The sequence below is a fragment of the Lepidochelys kempii genome, chromosome 4 (assembly GCF_965140265.1).
Source record: "Lepidochelys kempii isolate rLepKem1 chromosome 4, rLepKem1.hap2, whole genome shotgun sequence".
Lineage (NCBI taxonomy): Eukaryota > Metazoa > Chordata > Testudines > Cheloniidae > Lepidochelys > Lepidochelys kempii.
Window position 1 is genome coordinate 19,453,149 of NC_133259.1, and position 19,437 is coordinate 19,472,585.

Consider the following 19,437-nt stretch of genomic DNA (forward strand, 5'->3'; position numbering starts at 1 on the left):
TTTATTCTGCCCAACTCCACCCCAAACCAGCCATCTATAAGACATTCAAAACTGGCTTCAAGAATTCCCCCAGGATGCTGAAGGTACAGCCAAGAAAGTGTTGCCAACTAAGTTTCTGATTCTGTCATTGCTGAGTGCCTCCTGTCAGGTGGTGAGTATCTCTAACTTCACTTGAAATTAAGGAGAGTTACGGATGTTCAATACCTCACAGAACTGGTCCCTCCCTGGTACATTTTTTGGTCCTGATTGGTCATAAAAGCACAATATTGGCCAACAAGATTGTCCAGGGTTTGCGACAGGAGGGCAACTTGCCAGGAGCCCAAGGGCCACCCCTAATTTTCATATATAATGATTTCATGAGAAAGCAATGCACACAAATAGTTGACCTAATTGCCATTTTGTCACAGTGGTATTCTGCCAGGGTAATTCCACTGACATCAATTAAATGGAGCAGTGAGTCAAGCCAAGTATTTGCTTACATTTGAGTCTTCCACGAAAGATGATCAGAAACTGCTTGCCATTTGAGTTCCCCGCAATAAAATCCTACGAATGAGCCTCAGCTGCATTTATCTGCATTTTAGGACTCCTTGGACCACCCGTGATATATGTAGTTCATGCAGCTGTAGAATTTACACTTTCTACTAATTTTGGTACACTGGATACTATACAGGATGGTTTGCTTTTTCTTGCTAAACCAACCCTTGTGAAAAAAGACATGTGTGGTAGTAGGTCTGTCACGTTTTTAGATGTCTGTGAACTATAATATATGAGACTATCCCCTTCCTTACATAGGTCATATAAGCTCATTACAAACAACATATACTGACTTGTATGTCATATATGTTACATTTATTTTTGTTTCAGATAGGAGGTGGCTTTTCACTACCAAAGTAACAGCTAGGGAAACTGTACTGACACTGGAAAAATAAGGCTCAACCCAGAGATGCTAAATAGATGTCTGAAAATCACTATTATTGTTCAGATAGAAAAGTTAAAGCTGCATTAGAAAATATGGGTGAACTGATTATTCCTTTGATGAGCATTTCAGTAGCGTATGCTTCCCTCCCCCTTTGGGAGGGGGGTCTGATCCAATGCCCATTCAAGACATTGGAGTGTTTTCCATTGATTTCAATGGGTCTTTGTGTTATTTTTATTAGTTGATATCGTACAAATTGTGACATTCATAATTGGTTTTCTCTCCTATTTTCTTCTAAACAAATCCAGTGAAGATTTTTATTTAAGTTTTAAGGGACTCCTATCTCACCTCTGAACATGTGTTTATGTTAAATCAACAAAAGGAGATGAAATATTATGTCAGTGATATTTTGTTTCAGCTGGGTTATTTTCAACACCTCCACATTGCATCTGATATGTTGTTGCTTGTGGGTATTTTGAATCAGAAATCTGTAGGTTTGTTTTTATACTAGCAATTCAACCACTATGTTGTTTAACCTTCTGTATGTTCAATGTTTAATCAGAGCTGAGAACAAGAATGCCAGACTGTATGAAAACATGGGTTGCAGACGTGTTCAAAAAACCAAAAGTAAACTGTAATTTACTGGAAGAGAAGGTCCTCTTTAAACTTACAGAAAGGGGCATATATAGATCCCTAACAAAAACATGTAATGATTCTTTGTCACTGTCCACAGTGGCATCCATTTGCCTTTGCCAATGTGGAATCTGTCATATCCGTCACATGTTGGACACAGTTTGTTTTCGTCAGATCATTATACCACATCCTTGTTGGGGCTTTCTCTTTCTATTCCCATTGTCTGCCTCATCCCTCTTCCCCCCCAACTTCTGGGGGGAAAGTAAACTTTCCATGTTGCTTGTATATATTTTTCCTGTTCAAATATTTTTGCATAGGCTTTTCAACTTAATCATATTATTTATCTGTATTACAGTGGCACCTAGTGGCCCCAGCCAAGATCAGGACTCCACTCTGCTGGGCACTGCACAAACATATAGTAAGAGACAGGCCCCTGCCCCAAAGAGTTTACAATGTAAGCCAACAAGTGAGGCAAAGGAATGCTGTTTTCCTCGTTCGTTACAGGTGGAGAAAGCATCTTGCCCAAGGTCACACAGGAAGTCTGTGGTAAAGCCAGGAATTGGAACTAATCTCCTGAATTTCAGTCTGGTCCATTTGCCACAAGATCATCCCAAACTTTTTCTACCAGCCCAGTCACAATGCAGTGGAATATGACACCTTCAGTTCTATGTTCTTTCTCTGAATTCATTTGGAATAGGTTATTACAATATAAATACAACTTAATCTCTACACTGTTTTTTCTACGAGTCTTTGAAACTCTTTATGAACATTAATTCTCACAACATTCTGATGAGGTAAGTATTACACCATTTTTCCCCTGGGCAAACTGAAGCACAGAAAGATTAAGTGACTTGTCTAAATTCACATAGCAATCCAGTGGTTGAGTCAGGAAGGGGACCCAGTTGTCCCGACACAAAAGTTCATACTCAAACCACTAGGTAGCATTACCAGCTAATACTTCCCCCCATTCAGTCAAAAATAACTCCTAGAGTGACCTTTTGGGCTCTGAGAACAGACTGTGCAAAGATCCCTGGCAGAACTACCAAATCATAGATGAATGTGAAGTAACAACGATTCAAAGCCAACATCTTAATTGTGTAAGCAGTGTCAGGATGAGCTCCACCCTGACATCTGGTGGTGAGGTGTGGCAAGTTGTGGAAAAGAACTTCAGGGGCCGATCTCATTTGTATAGGCACACCCACCACGCCTAGAATGAGACCATAGCTGCCCAAATGGTCACTTTGGCTGCTGTGGGATCCCCAGTGTCTCTGTTATTGGGGCAGGAAGAATAAATTGTTATTACCCTGATTATGGGAACTGTGCTTGGAACTGTACGTGGCCTTTTGTTATGATGGAGGGATTCACCATCAACTAAGTAGCACTCGCTAGGCAAGGGTCATGGGTTCCAAAACTGTGTGAATGGAGAGAGGCTGGGGACAAGTATTAACACTTGGTGGCATGGGCCCCTTGGTGAGGGCCTTACATGCTAATTGCACTTTCTCCTCTCTCCACTGTGGAATATCAGAGCTAATTTTGATTTAATTAGAAGTCTAGCTATAGGCTGCTGAGCTCATTTTGGGCTGACAGTGCACCAGCACTGGGGCTCCCCTACTACAAGCTGAATTCACCTAAGAGCTGAAATCACTGAGTGTTGTGTTAAGTAGTGGGGGAGCCTGAAGATATATTGTGGAGCGGTTGGCGGGCCGGCTGACGGAGCAGTTTGTGGAGCTGAGCGAAGGAGTTCGTGGGGCGGCTGGCAGAGCGGAGCGCAGCTGAGTGAAGGAGTTCGTGGGGCGGCTGGCAGAGCGGAGCGGGGCGGCTGGCGGAGCGGAGCGGAGCACAGCTGAGCGAAGGAGTTCGTGGGGCGGCTGGCGGAGCGGAGCGGGGCGGCTGGCGGAGCGGAGCGGAGCACAGCTGAGCAAAGGAGTTCGTGGGGCGGCTGGCGGAGCGGAGCGCTGCTATGGAGCTATGGGGCGGTCAGCTTCAGATCATGTAAGGTGCCTCTTACCCCCGTCCCATTTCCACCCAGGTTGGGAGATAAAGCTCCGCAGATAAACTTTCGAACTCTGGGGCTGCCCTGACCAGGGACAGAGACTTTTGGGGCATTGGACTTTTGGGACTTTGGGTGATTTGGGGTTGCTGGACTCAAGAACCAAAGGGAAGAGGGCATGCCCCAATTTGCTTGGGGTGGGTTTTTTTGCTCATGGGTTGTGTTATGAATCCTGTTGGTGGTGTTTCCCCAACATAATGCCACATTGTTTCTCTCTGTTATTAAAAGGCTTTTGCTACACTCAGACTATGTGCTTGCGAGAGGGGAAGTATTGCCTCTTGGAGGCGCCCAGCGGGGGGTGGTATATATTTATCCCAGGTCACTGGGTGGGGGCTCGAGCTGGTTTGCATTGTGTTATTGGAATGGATCCCCTAGATATTGAACCCGGCCCTTGTTGCTGCCAACTCTGACGGGCAGAAGGGTTACAATTGATTAATTTTGTCTTTTTCCTTTCTGATTTCACATTGTTGTCCAGCAGCTTGCAATTTTGTCAAACTATTGATAATTTCAAATAATTTCTTAAATATGAGTGCCACAAAAATGCCCATTGAATGTTTGTGAGCAGTTTGCTGCAAATATTCTATATTTGAGAGATGTTAGACAGTTTTCAATAGACACAGTCACACAGTGTTGTTTCTGTTCCCTGATTGGACAAGCATAACTCTTACAATCAAATTTATGGTGCAAATTCTCCTATTTTGAGTTCAAAGCCCTCTTCCCATGAATACTGGCTAACAGTCACTTAACAGTCAAAATGTATTAAAAGGAGAGATGGAGCTGACTTAGCTTTGATTTTTCCAAGCTCAAGCAAAGATACAGTGCATGCCTTTTAATAGTAAGGCAATAAAACCAGCATCTTTCTAGCCAGTTATGGGTCTCTGTACCTGTTTTCAGGATGCTTAAGAATTGCTCAAGGAGAAGAGCCCATTTGGTTGGTTTGTTGCAGTCAGACAGTGGAGCTGCGCTCACACAGTTTCCACAGGAAGGGCCAAAGAAATTTGATTCTCCACAATTTATTTTAAAATAAAATTATGCCTTTTAAGATCCTTGGTTGGAATTTTAAGCTTATTTCTTTTTTCAGCAGGACAACTGAACAAATGCATTAATGGTGTGGGGGTGGAAACTAGTGGAAACCAACACTGCCTCTTTCCACTTTAACACCAGCACACTGAATGAAATGTGTGGGGAAATCTTTTTTGTCGCATGGAAATATCCCTAAATGGGCTGTTGCAGCCCTACTAATTCAGGCTGTCATCTCATCCCCAGTCATCAACTAAACAGGGTTGTGCCAGGTCAGTACTCTGAGGGGAGGTGACCTGGAAAGCAAATACAAAGTATCCACAGGAAGTGGTACTGGGGATTCATTAGGTGGCTCTCTGAGTCTACAGAAACAATGATCCAGCGTGGTGTTGGGAAGGCAACGTGTCACTGAAGGTGATGCAAAACAAGGTCATGACCGTATCTAGTGGTTAAAAACTCCTTTGCACTTTTCAGGAGAGTGGAGGTGTTATGCCACTGTCTGGCCAAATTCCATCAGGGTATTGGTAACTGCATGCTGCCCACTTAAACATTCAACTCCCTCTTCACTTTCAGCTGAACAAGTTTTTCTGTAAATGGTTCCTCTGTACTGTTAAACAGTCACCACCCTTTCCCCCAGCCAGGGGTTAGAGCACTAGATAAAATGAATTCCTATGGCATATAGACTTTGTAAGTCAGTCAGTAAGGTGTGACGGCAAAGTATCCCTTATTATCCTTCTGGCTGAAAGTTGCTATGTTATTTGTAGTGCCCCCAGAACTCCAATCTATGTCAAACCAGGGGAAAAAATATTAGTTAAAGAATGAGCAAACTTGAGAAAGATTTAACCATATAGTATATGCCAGTCACCCAGTATTTAATGTTACTATCTAGTAACCACTGCTTTCTGTCCAATTTTGAGATATCCTCCGAGAAGGACTTTACTGCAGTCTACTCTCTCTTTCTTAACTTGGGCCTCTGTCCTACAAACTTGAAATGAATACAACTACTCGCCTGGCTAAAGTGAGGCACACTACCACTAGTCCACATATCCATCGCTATTGTGTTGACCCTTCCAAAGGCAGTATTTCCTCAAATGGACTGAATGGCTGATTCCAGGTTTGGAAGTGCCAAACTGGGACTTGATCCAACATGCGTGGGACACTCCAATTGACTAAGCTCAAATCCTCGCAGCACTATGACAACGATGGAGGCTCTCAGTACCAGTGGCAGTGAACTTCTGTAAAATTCCTAAACAAAACAGTGTTGCAAAAAGGTGCAGTTGCAACTGTGTTTAAGTGGAGTCCAGCTAACACCCGAACCCACAAGCTATACCTTTAAAAACCAAAACAAAAAACCACCCAAGTTTAGAATATTTGGAAGTGTCATAATAATAATGTCATTCTCCCCCCTCCTGATTTACATCATCCTCCCACATTTAAGTTTGCCCCTAAAATTGCAGAAGTTTGTTCAAAAGATCAAAACAACAAATTACTAAGAGTCGGTTGGGAATGGATCCCTTGAATAGGAAATGAGATTTCATAATCTCCTAATAATTTGTAATTTTGACTTTTGCACATATTCTTGCAAGTTTTAGAGGGTTAACTTAAGGTTGGGTGGATGTTGTAATATTTTTGGGGGGTGGGATCAGAGGGACTCAGCTGAACACACTCTCAGCCTTATTATTAACTGAGTTTTTTGTTTACTAATTTCCATGTTTTTTGACAGAATGCAAAATGTTTGTCAGGTTGATATATAAGGTTTGCAGGAGAGGATCCCTGCTCCCACATATCTTCTTATGTCCACCAAGTCAAGGCTTCTCTTCTGCAGACTTTAGGAAGTTCATAGAAAGTATGTGTGGTGGAGAAAATTATACATGGGAAAGATGTGGGGGAGGAAAAGAAGGGGGGGGAGCACTTTTATCCATACAGAAAACTTTAAGGACTTCAAATGTTTTATTGTATCTAGAAAATCTATATCTAGAATGTTGTTAACATGGATTTCAAACTGCCTTTCCCAGTCTCCCTGTATGCCCCAGCTGGTGGTCCCCTCCATCTAATCTCAATCTAGAGAATATGGGTTTAGAGGTCTACATGTTACAAGGCATATCTGCCCAGCAGTTCACTAGAGAAGTAACTAAAATCAGTAATGGAATTAATTTTCCTGCATTCTCTCTTTTTTTTTTGGTCTCAGAGAGGGGTCTTCTGTGGACCATCTCAGGTGTTCCTCCTGAAGCTCTTTCCAGGTGGAGGAGGTAGCCACCTGGTGTCTTTCTGGAGATTTGAGGGAGATGATAGATGGAACCCAGCGCAGAAACAGATGGCAGGCCATTGGGCTTAAGACACTGAAATACATGGTAAGTGGGAGATCTGTGGGTCAAGGGGTGCTGAGGAGGAGGAGGAAGATTGAGCCAGGTGCTACGAACAGTATCAGCAGATGTTTGACAACATTTCTGAACTTGGGCTGGTGTCCAGGCATATTAGGGAACCTGAAACTCATCCCAATTGCATGTGGATTCTGGGTTTGATGCAAAGGATTTGCACAACCGTAGTGCCAACCCACGTAAACCAAAGCCATAAAACAGGTTTGTCCAGACCCCTGCCAACTGAAACCACTGAATTCTGTGGCTCTCTAGCTGATTGTTTCCAGGCTTCCCAGTGACAAAGGCTGAACTTTTATCCTGGTTTGTGTTTAGTTGCTGCCATTGTTCTGACTTAACTGCTCATAGTTTCACTCCCACCTACGTCCTTTCCTCACATACCTGTACAAAAATTAAAAGTGAACAGCCTGCTGCTATTCTTGTGTTGTGCTTAATCATTACATCAAACCCACGCGAGAAAGGATGGGAGGAAAAGAAAGGCTTAATTATGAGCAACGCAATCAGAAGATCACGGAAACCTGCCAGAAAAGAATCGATGAGCCAGTAACAGTCACTAGTCAGCGGTGCGTCAGCAAGCAGCAGTCGGGATGTCTGGACTGCACAGATCTTTTGAAAGGCTATTCAGGACTGGATTTAAGGATAAAAGTCTATTGGGCAGGAGGCTAATGCTTAGCAAGGGCCTGGGTATTGCGAGCTGGAGAACTGGAGTGAGGGGAACAGCAGAAGGAAAATGAGGTTGACAGATAGTGTTCAAAGGAACTGGATCCAGTAAAGGAGTGTCACCCCTCCATAGCCACAAGCTGGGAAAAGTTTTCGATTTTGTTTTCCTGGAAACAGCAAAACCACAATGAAATCAGATTCAAAACACAGACTAAAGTAAGCATTCTGTACAGGGAAACAGCAGTCATTTAAAGTCTCCCTGTGGTTACTCCTTTCCCCATCCAAGACCTTGATGAGTCTCTTCTTCATTCTTTTATGTTGTCTGAGTTTTCCCTCTGGCTAATTATCACTGATTTTCAATCCCCTTTTAAAACGTTTTTTCTCTCTCTTTCTCTCCCCTTCTCTGATTCAGCTTCTTCCCTACTTACTTTTACTTTCATTTTTTTCTCTCCCTCCCACCTTCCTACCAACCCTCATTCTAAGTTTTCCCTCGTCCCCCTTTCTGCAGTACTCCCTCTCCCTGCTCCTTTCTCCTCACCCTTGGTCCTCTCTGCTGTCCATTTCATCCATGATGGTGCTCTTCACTCCTGTTTCCCTAACTGCATATTTGTACTCCCTTCCATTTTTCTCCTTCATTTCTCTGCCCCATTTTGCTGGCTCTGTGGCTTTGCATCCTGTGTGGCTGCCCCGCTTGCCCTGTCCTAGTTACGATCCTGTTCACATCCATACACCCTATTAGTCCTTTCCTCCCTTTTCCCCTCCCACTGACCATCTCCCCCATGGTCTCTTTCTGCCCCACCCACCTTCACTCAGAGAAATGGGGGCTAATGTTTTGCTAATATATTACAGAAAAGAACAGCAGATTATTACTTAGAGTTTGTAGAAAGCTTGGGGATCATTTAATGAAAGATGTTTAATAAACATCAGTTGTCACTAGTAAGCAGCAATCTTCTCTTCTTTCTATATTTATTTATATCAGGCTCTCCCTACATTTATGGGATTGGGGATCCGCTTTTTAAAACAGAAACAAACCAAAAGAGAGGAAGGATGATGTTGTGACTCCGACCCTGGGCTGGGACTCAGGAGACGGGGGTTCAATACGTGGCTCTGCCACAGACTGTGATTTTGAGCAAGTTATTTAATCTCTATTTGCCTCATTTCCAACCATAAAATGCGGTGATAGAACTTTTCTCCCACCTTTTGTCTGTCTCGTCTATTTAGACTGTAAGATCTCCAGGGCAGGGCCCATTTCCTGCTCAGCAGACGTACAACATCTAGCACAGCGATAGGCAACCTATGGCACGCGAGCTGATTTTCAGCGGCACTCACACTGCCCGGGTCCTGGCCACTGGTCTGGGGGGCTCTGCATTTTAATTTAATTTTAAATGAAGTTTCTTAAACATGTTAAAAAGCTGATTTACTTTACATACAACAATAGTTTAGTTATGTATTATAGACCTATAGAAAGAGACCTTCTAAAAATGTTAAAAAGTGGCACGTGAAACCTTAAATTAGAGTGAACAAATGAAGACTTGGCACATCACTTCTGAAAGGTTGCTGACCCCTGATCTAGCAAAATAGGGCTCTCCTCAGATGGGGCATCTAGGTGATACTGCAATACAAATAACAAATAATGACAAAATAAAGAGTGAGAGCAGAAACACGTCAGAGAGCTTACTGGGCTGGCAGTTCATTGCTCTCAGAGTTCTCCTAACTAGGAGGACTCATTTATACTGCAGGAACAAAGGCATTTTAAGGGATCAGTCTCATCTGGATTATATTTGCATTTTCTATTTACAGTATTTAAGCAATCCAAAATTTCATGGACTAAGTGTCCCTTTTTTGGTGCTGCTCCTCTCCAGGCAGTGACTATAAGACCATATTGAATCACAGTCCTCTTCACTTGCACCTAAAATTGATTGCTAAGTAAATTACATTCTTGTTAGTTATAACTTCAAGAAAAAGCTATAAGTTCCTTACACATGAGTTAAAAGCTGCAGGATGCAGGTCAGTCCTAAGAGGAAAAGAAAGAAAAATTTGCTTGCTGTTTCAGCCTCCAAACATAAACAACTGGAGTGGCTATTTCTCAGCTGAATTCTGAATTAGCATTTCAGGGTCCTACATCTCCATGTAACGTTTGTTCAAATACTACACTGGTAGGGAACAGCTTGGATGTCTAAGCACCAGGTGAATGTAGGCTTTATAGAACCCACAGTTCTAATCCCAGCAGGATCCACCTAACCAGCCTCATTTCCATGGTAGATAGTCAAGATCTATGTTTCTTACGCTACAGTCTTTCAAATTAGGTTTTAAAAACCAAGGGTCTATTCTTTTTTCTATTAACTTTAATGAGACCTTACTAATTTTTGTCAGACATGGTGTTGGCTCTAATGTCCAGGGAGTTCCTTCCCCACACGGTTATAGAAGGTTCTGTGCACTAGTGGTCCATCCGGGGACACTTTCGTCCCAGGAGGTGGTTGTATGATTCCAATCCATACACGCTTTGCTAAATGTTCCAGGCAGACAGGCACTGTAAGAGTACGGCATTAGTACTGGTCTGAATTCTGAGGGGCTTATTTAGCTAAACTCTTTCTATTGTCCTTAATAGAAGCTTGCCTGAATAAGAACGCAGTGAATACCCTGAGATTTGGTCCATTTTATTACAAGAGGTACTTAGAACTGGCCCACTACATTCCAACACCACACATAGTACTGTACATAGCACTAAATCAACATCTTTTAAAAATGCCCTGTACAATATTTGCTATATGTTAGGAGCTGCCTGAGCAGCTGTCTTGATGTAATTTATTCCTGGTATAACTAATGAATTCAGTGCAGTTATATCAGGGATACATTTGGCCAGGGGCATCAAGTTCAAATAGTTAGGGATGAAAAACATTAACAGATCTGCTAAAAAACAAACTAAAGGAAAGAAGCTGAAACAATTAATCACCCCCACATGAAGGGAAACCATTGCAATGGAAGAGACATTCTCCAGCTATCACATGAGCAGCTGATTATGTAGTCATCTCTTTCTTTAGACTCACTGGATCAACTGATCATAGACCAGTCTGAGATAACGTAGGTTTAAATCTATCAGCAAAGAATGTTAAAATTGAAAGTGGGCAAATTTCGGATAAGAAAGAGAAACGGAAAGATAAATCAAAATCTCCGTGCAACAACCTAAGCGAATTCTCTCCCCTCTGCTCTTTCTGGAAATGATTAAATCGTACAGGAAAAGCAAGATAACAGGCAAAGCTTCCTGAAGGATAAAGAGACACCTGAGCTTTGCCAGCTATTCCTGGTGCCGATGAGGGTTTCAGTAACCAATGACAGTGTGATAATCCTTGTGTGTCTAACTACTTTATGTTAGCAGCACCCACTTCAGTACAGGCTTCTATAAGCTTCAGGACTGCTCCTCTCATAAATTTAATCCGTGAACAAGGGGTGCTCTGGTGCTTCCTACCGGGTGAGTAGAAAGAGAATGGAGCCTTTGAAAGAAAATGGCAATGGAGAGATCATGATGAACAAATCTGTGCACTGAGGTAGTGTCTGGGTTTTAAGTAAAGTGCTTACAACCAGCATTTGGATTCTTCTAGTATTGCACATCAGGAGGAGTGTAGGAAAACCCAAAGGCATTCCAAAGGAGCATCTCTAAGTGAGGCTGAAAATATCACACATTAGCCTGAATACTGAAAACCTCAGACCTGAAAAACTGGGCAACAGGCTCAACCATATACTATTAAACAGTGGAGTCACTGAATATTGTTGCAAGACTATTAAACTTTGGAACTGTAACCCTGGTCATGGGATTGTGACCAGGAAACAAAGTTTCTTGCCAGCACTCCTATGTATCAGCCCTTTATTACAAACTATACAACTCCATTCTGACCCCTGTCTGAGCTAGCAGAGATCAGCTGTGTGGTGGGACCAGTGCACTTGATGGATGTAGAAGGCAAGATGGGAATGGGTGCCGTGACTTCTCTAATGGTGCCTGCCAGCCAGTCCTACACTAACTCCATGGGAGTGGCTCATTTTTAAACTTTTCTCCTGTTAAGAGACAGTAGATTTGATAGTTCCATGTCAGCCACAGAATGCTTAGGAGGTGGGGATCAGCCTGAGACACTAAAAGAGGAGCAACCATTCATTCTTGCTTGGGGTTGGGCTCCATTTATAGAAAATGGGCGGAGAGAACACAGCAGTGAATTGGGGACCTCCAGCTGGACTCAGTGAGTCCCCGTCTGTAGTTACATAATGACTGATACATATGGGGCAGGAAACTAAAATGTCATCATTTGAGAACAGCCACCCTGGTGCTAAATGGAGATACTTGTGTAACTACAGTTTGACATGTTCTGATGTTTCCTATACAGGGGAACATTCTGAAGGGTGCACATGTCACCGCTCACTGCTGTAGCATTTTCAGACTTCTTTGGTTTTGAAACCAGACAACTTTTTTTCCTCCCCCAACTCTATGGGTCATTAGAAAAACATGTGAAAGGAAAGCCAAGGCAGTCACTATTTTACCACATACACAGAAGCCCCACCTCAATGGAATCTGATCTGTTTACTGGAATCCAGGCAGAGGGTTTTAAGCTAATTCACCTATCCCAGCAAACACGCCCACTTTGATTTGCCAACAAGTCTGTCTACTGGATACAGAGGCTGGAGTGTGGGGGGAGGAGGTGTGAAGGAAGCATAAGGACATAACACAAGAGCAGCCATCATGATTGCTTTAAGACTGCAAGCTCTCCAGCATTTCTTCTTCGGTGTTTGTGTAGTGCCTAGCATAACAGGGCCTCAATCCAGACTGGAGCCTTTGGTAACGTATATGCCAGACTGTATACCCTTACTCACATTCAGTAGTGATTTCGTCCAAAAGCGAGTAATTACTTAGGGTGAAAGCCATTATTCAGGGTGAGTAATGGTATTGCTATCTGGCTGGAAATGATTAATAACAATGAATTACTGTGGTGGACGGATCCAGTGTGACAAATCCCACAGGCCAGTGTGCCAAAGCTAATATTTTCTGATCTGAAGTTTAATTAATTCTCACACATATTGTAATGGGGATCTACCAAACTGGAAGGATGAGAGAGTCTTTACTTTCATATTTTAGCAAATAAATGGTTACAAATCTTCAGTACTGAATCCTCCATGTGGATAGAAATTCAGTACCTCATGAGCACTGAATGGTGTAGCTGCCCACCTTACGCGTGTGTCGTATTTTCATTGTAATAGTTTATATCTGGTAATCACTCTCATGTGACAACAGTGAAGAATCACAGAAAAGGTCACTTTCTTCTAAAAGTGAGCTAGGAACTTTAATAGAGTAAGGAAAACAGTATTATCTGTGAGATTAAAAATAATAATTAATAATATATTTGAGTTCATTTTTATTTGCCATTTGGTTTTTGAGCCTATAGGACACATTGTGATCATATTTGTGCACTTCTTTTTATAACCAAAAGTGAGGGTAGAGACTTACTTTTAGAAAAAAATGAAAACTGAGATTCTCAGTCAGATGGCTCCAGGAGCAGGGGTATCAAGTAAAACACCAGATATTGAGAGTTGACAATACTGTACCCATAAACTATCCTTTTCCTTTGATACACTGTAGAACTCCTGCCTTAAACCTTTTTCAGCTCCCTCTTGTCTGGATTCCTACTACAGAAGTAAAGAAACACTATCCTCACTGATATCCCTACATCTAAGCTCTGGCAACTTTCCTTATTACAGCTCTGCCTTCTCTCACTCTTGACTGTGACTTTCCCATGCTTCCTCCTACATCTGTAAAGTTCCCCCAGCTCCATTGTGCCAAGAAAACTCACTCTGTCTTCATAATTACCTTCTTTCAGCTAGACTTCCAACCATACTACCTACTCCTGCTCTCATGGCAAGTCCCCTGTCCGTACCCAAGCAGAACTGAAGTCAATGAAAGTTTGGTTCGAGTAAGAATGGAATATGTTCTGCAGGATTTGGCCTCTTATTTAGCCCCCATACTCCTAAATTTTAACTCACATTAACAATGAAAATTATAAATACAAAAATACAACACATATTTGGAGCTAATAAGATGCCCGCTAAACAAACTACATCACGCAATATTTCTGATCCATCCCATCCTCTTCTTATGATTGATTCAGACTAGAAGCTCCTCAAGGTTGTGCCTTTATCTGTAAGATGCTATGCACAACTATGGTTTGGAGAAATACATTTATTTGCCCTGCTCTTTCCTTCTCAGTGGCTGACAGCTATCTCCATTAGACATCTTCCCACACTCACCTGCCTAACTCCACTGTTCTGAAACACATACGGTACTCATTCAAAGGAGGCAGGAGACAGCACAACTGGAAAGTAGAAGTCAGCTGTTCATTGTCAGTTTCCTTATCCTCATTGGTGGTCTCGGGACTGGGAAGGGTACATAAATTGTAGATCCATTCCCCAGAGGTCTCAACAGAGATCAGTATGGAAGGTTGCAGAGTATCTTCCTGTGCTGCCTCACACTCATATACAGACTTTCACCTGCTTTCACAAACAGCAAGTTCACCTATGACATTGTAGCAAAATCTGTCACTAGATAAGGTTAGATTGCAACAGATTTGGTATCAAACGCTACAGCCTCACTTGTCAACTTATCATAAATGCCAGTGCATTTGGGGAATGTAAGTGAAAGCTTTCAAGTATGCATTTATGCCCCTCACCTCCCCATGCGAAAAAGAGATACAGGTCTTGTCTACATGGCACCTTAGTCCTCATTGGCTGCGGAGTAAATTCTATTAAGCGCCAGCGTGTTGCACACTAACTAGTCCATGCAGACCCTGCTGGGATGCACTAAAAGTTCCCGAGTGTGCATTAATATAGTCCTGTTTCAAACAGGACTACATTAACACTCATTAGGAAACTTTTAGTACATGCCAGCAGGGTCCACGTGGGCCATTTCGTGTGCAACACACTGGTGCTCATTAACACTTTCTCCACAGCCGGTGCGGAGTAGGCACTGCGTAGAGTGAACCCTCAACAACAAAGCTGGTTAACAATTTCTCTCTGGTGCCCATACAGGCCTTAATAAAAGGGTTTCATATAAAAGTGTCCCCAATATTTCTAGTGAGGGAACAGCTATAAAAGTCATCTATAGAAATGCCACAGAAAAAAGGTCAAGGTGAGTGAGGTGATATCTTTTATTGGATGAACTTCTGTTGGTGAGAGAGACAAGCTTCTAAGCTACACAGAGCTCTTCTTCAGGTTTGGGAAAGGTACTCAGAGTGTCACAGCTAAACACAAGCTGGAACCGATTGTTCAGTGTAAGTAGTTAGCACGTATTCTAAGGGAGAATTCAAGGTGAAATGGCCCGTTAACACCCCTGTTGTCATACAACAAAAGGAAACGGGGGGGGGGGGGGGGGGCTTAGGGGGTTACAGATTGTTGTAATAAGCCATAAATCCAGTGCCTTTATTAAGACCATGATTTTTAGTGTCTAGTTAAGTTATGAATTTAAGCTCCCAGGCTCATCTTTTGAAAGTGCTGTGTGGGTTTCCTTTGAGGATGAGGACTGACAGGTCAGATATAGAGTGATCACTCTGTGAAAAGTGTTCACCCACAGGTGATACGGTGTTTTTGTCTTGTATGATTTTCATGTGTGAGTTCATTCGAGAGCGCAGTGATTGCTTGGTTGCACCCACGTTGTCGTTACTGGGGATTTAGTGCACTGGGTGAGGTACACAACGTGTTGTGATAGGCATGTGTAGGACCCCTGGATCTTGAAATGTGTGTTGTGGGGGGGTATTGATCATTGTATCAGTGGAGATATGTCTGCAGGTTTTGCATCTGATGTTCTGGCAGAGTCTGGTGCAGCTTTGAGTTGGTGTGTCCTGGTCTGAGGGAAGCTTGCTTTGTCTCCCTCATCAGCAGAAGTTGGTCCAAGAAACAGATATTACCCCACCCATGTTGTCTCTCTAATATCCTGGGACTGACACAACTACAACTATACTACATCAAAAAGAGGAACATTCTTCTGTTCAGGGTGCAGGCAATTCTCTCCATAGACATTCCGTTGCTACAGAGTGTAACTGAACAGTTGGGTAGAAATGCAAGTGTCATCTCCAGATCAAACTTGATAACCCTCTTCACTATTTTGAAGACAGTTGTGAGCTCTCAAAGTGTGTTCTGGGGAGAAACTTCCTTAACCTTTCTTAAAATCATGGATTCTTGTGGCACTGTCTTAGCCACACTAAAAGCTGCACATTCACTAGGCCAAAAATATCCTTTGTATGATAGGGACACTTGTATTTTACATAATAGCACAACAAATATTCTATGGATAACAATGTCTAACCTTTTGATTTAAATTATTCCAGGCTTATCGGGTCACAGGAACATCAATAGTCCAGCATCCAGTCTTCCTATTGAGAATTTCAAGGAATTCCCGTGGCTCCCACGTCATTTTTCTGAACAGTTAACAAGTTAATGTTTGTAAAGCATTTGGAAGGTGAAAAGAGCAATAAAGTGTCAAGTCACTGTCCTGCTTCAGACCCTGATCCTGACTGTCTTCTGTATACAGAAAGCTCTTCCAAGTCAATGGAATTCTGCACATGGAGGGTTTTCAAAATATGGCCTATAGTAATCAAAGTCAAATCCTGTTTTCCTTACTCATATAAGACTTCCATTGCTCATAGCAGGAGTTTTGCCTAAGAAAGTGGAACTGGTTAGTGTGTATTGCATATCCCATTCTGTGTCTATCCACAGAGGATGAAAATCCAATACAGCTTTCTGCTTGGCAGCTTGGCTCTTTAGCTCAACTATAGTGTCTCATGCTTTTAGAAAGACCCCAGTTCAATCCATCATGTTGGCCAAACTGGCAGATGCAACACAAGAACTGCAAGATTTGTCACTTAGGGACAGATCCAATGCTCTTTGATATCAATGGCAGCCCTTCATTGGGCCCTATCCATATTTATCAGAGAGGAATATACCAAACACAGCAATAAAAGCATATCCTTCAAGGGGAAAAAAGTAGTTTCTATCTCAGGTATATATATTCTGTTTCTGTAATGTGTTTCCTATAGAAAATGTTTCTCATGTGATAGCTTTCTTTGGCTAGATAGAGTATCTCCATGGAGATTTTCTCCTATAAAGACTCTCTAGCATTTTAGAGATGCTTAGGCTGCATCTTGCTCCCACAACAGGAGCACTCTCAGGTCATTCATAAGGGACCACCACTATTGCATCCTAAATGAAAAAAGCAGAGCAATGCTGAATATTCATTAGTACTTCGGTCCCCTCTATCTTCTCAGACTAACTGCACTTTGAGCCTGAGCCTGAAAGCTGGTGACTGCTCTCAACTTTCAGTGATATCAACAGGAGCCGATGGCACTCAGCAGCCCGCAGGATGAGGTCCTTGTCACTTTCTGTTTCCCAGAGCACTGTACAAAATCCCAGATAGACACAGCTGTTTACAAGGCACACACTGTGCCAAGCCTGCCTGTAAACACAGACGCCACTATTTAGAGCCGATTGCTTCACTCAGCTGTATTTCCTGTGTAGTCAGACTGGCATCATCACGTGTCCACAAACAAAGCAATTTACTCTTTTCGATCTGTCTGCAAAGTAAATTTTGTAGAATTCTATTGAGGGTGTAGGAGGAAGGAGGCAGTTAATTTTTCACTTCCTCTTACTGCAATAAAGAGCTAACTGTTACCACTTAATGCACTAAGTAAGAGACTTTGTGCTATCACTTTTAATTAGCCATACATCACCCTACAGTATTTTTAATTCAAAGGGCAAATCCTGTTAATCAGCATAGTTCCACTAAAATCAATGGTAGAATATAATCTACACCAGACAAGGAGCAAGGTCAAAGTGCCCCAGAGCGAGTTTCCCAGGGGACCGGCCAGAGTTAAACTGTAAACAATTGCAGCAAAATATTTTTAAAAGATCAACCTAACAAAAAGATCTGAGCAATGACTCTGTTCTTTCAGTATACAAAGAATGAAATTCCACAGCTAAGGAGCAGAGAAATGTATTCCCTTCAGCCTCTCGATCACCTTCTCCAGGGATATGGGTGGCAAACTCAGCTCCCACCCACTCACGAGATGGGCCCAACCTACAAAAGTCAGACCTGGATCTGGAATTTGAGAGCAGTTTGATTCAGAGTTTAACTTTGGTCCATTACAGAAATACAGGCCATTTGTGAAATTCAGAATCCAAACTGGATCTGAACTTTCACCCAGAACATTTGGGAATGTTCCAATATGGAATTTTTGTTCAGACCCATCCCTAGGAAATGATACGATGGGCCACGACTATTGACATATGAAAGATCTTAACATGAACGTTTTGGGGAAAGGAGGAATATGGCTATGCCTGAAGCCTTCACTGAAGTGTATTAAGGATGATGGACCATTTGGTATACACATGGAGTGTATGGAGAGTTGAGCTGGAGAGGTGATCCATATTTAGATTAGATTTAGACTGATTCCAGGCTTTCACTTTGAATTAAGTCTGGCGCTGGGATTCAGGTTCACTGTACCTGAAGGTGCTGAAATCTCACGATACCACTGAAGTTGCTCTGCTGTGTCCGTTGCCAAAGAAAGGACTCAGCTCTCCATCGTACTAAGGCTTCACAGAATATGGTTTTCATTTTTTATAATTTTGATGGATTCTACCAATGTTTATTTGTAATCATTGTTTTAGATTTTTATCTATTTAAATTTTCACCGTTGCAGGAAATTATGGGAGGTGTCACACAATAATTAATATCAGTAGCCCAGAGATTCAAAAAGTTAACGCTTTTGTTAAAACACAAATTGTCAACATCACATGTAAAATATACAAAGCAAATATCCTTAAATCAAACTCTCATAAGTTCTCAAGCAGCATTTTTCTTACTTTGCCTACCTGTAAATTTCTATGGTTATCAATTGGAAAGATTTTTTTCTGTTTGTGTTTGGACAGTGAAATCAACATTTACTTTCATTTAATCAATAAAAACGGAATCCTTCCAAGCCTAACTGCAGCAAAGGCAACCTCATTTAAGCATCCCTAAACTGAAAGTCTGGCGAGAGCAGCTGTTTTTGCAAGATTTTGGCCACATTTTTACAGGAACTGGGAAAAAGCCCCAATTCATCTTTACATCTGACCTAGAACCAAAACCAGTGTCAGATCCAGGGATTCAAATCTAAAAAAAAGGCTCCCCTAAACTGGAATTCTAAGCATTCAGGTGTGAGATCCATGGTTCTTGTCCATGCTGAGTTTCTGTACATAGGGGATGCCACTTGTGCATTGTCTAGCAGCGCAAGAGGGACAGAAGGCTGCCAAATCTGTCCAGCTAAGAACTTGCCTGACCTGGAGGTGTGGCACTGACATCCCCTGCTCTGGCCACCTCCATCACCACCCTAGGTATGGGGAGTGCCAAGGAAGTTGGTGCTGGACCGTGCCATGCTCCAACTGATGTACACCCCTTGGGGACTATTGCCAGCAAAAGGAGGTTACAGCAGTCTGGAAGCTGCTCTGACTTACATTGGGGCCAGTGCAGATGTACCCTGAAAATCATGGAGCTGTAAACAGCATTCTGACAGCTCCCCCCAGCCCAACTTACACTCTGCCAAGCAGAAACTCAGTGGCAACGCTGCTGGGAATCTGGGCTATAGTTCTTAGAACAAGCAAAAGCCACCTAACTAGTATGTGAAGAGAGATGATGAACAAAGAATAAAATGATCTCACAAATCCAATAGAGCCAAATCATACAGTGACTTCCTAGGCCTTCATAGCTCCCTAATTGTTTA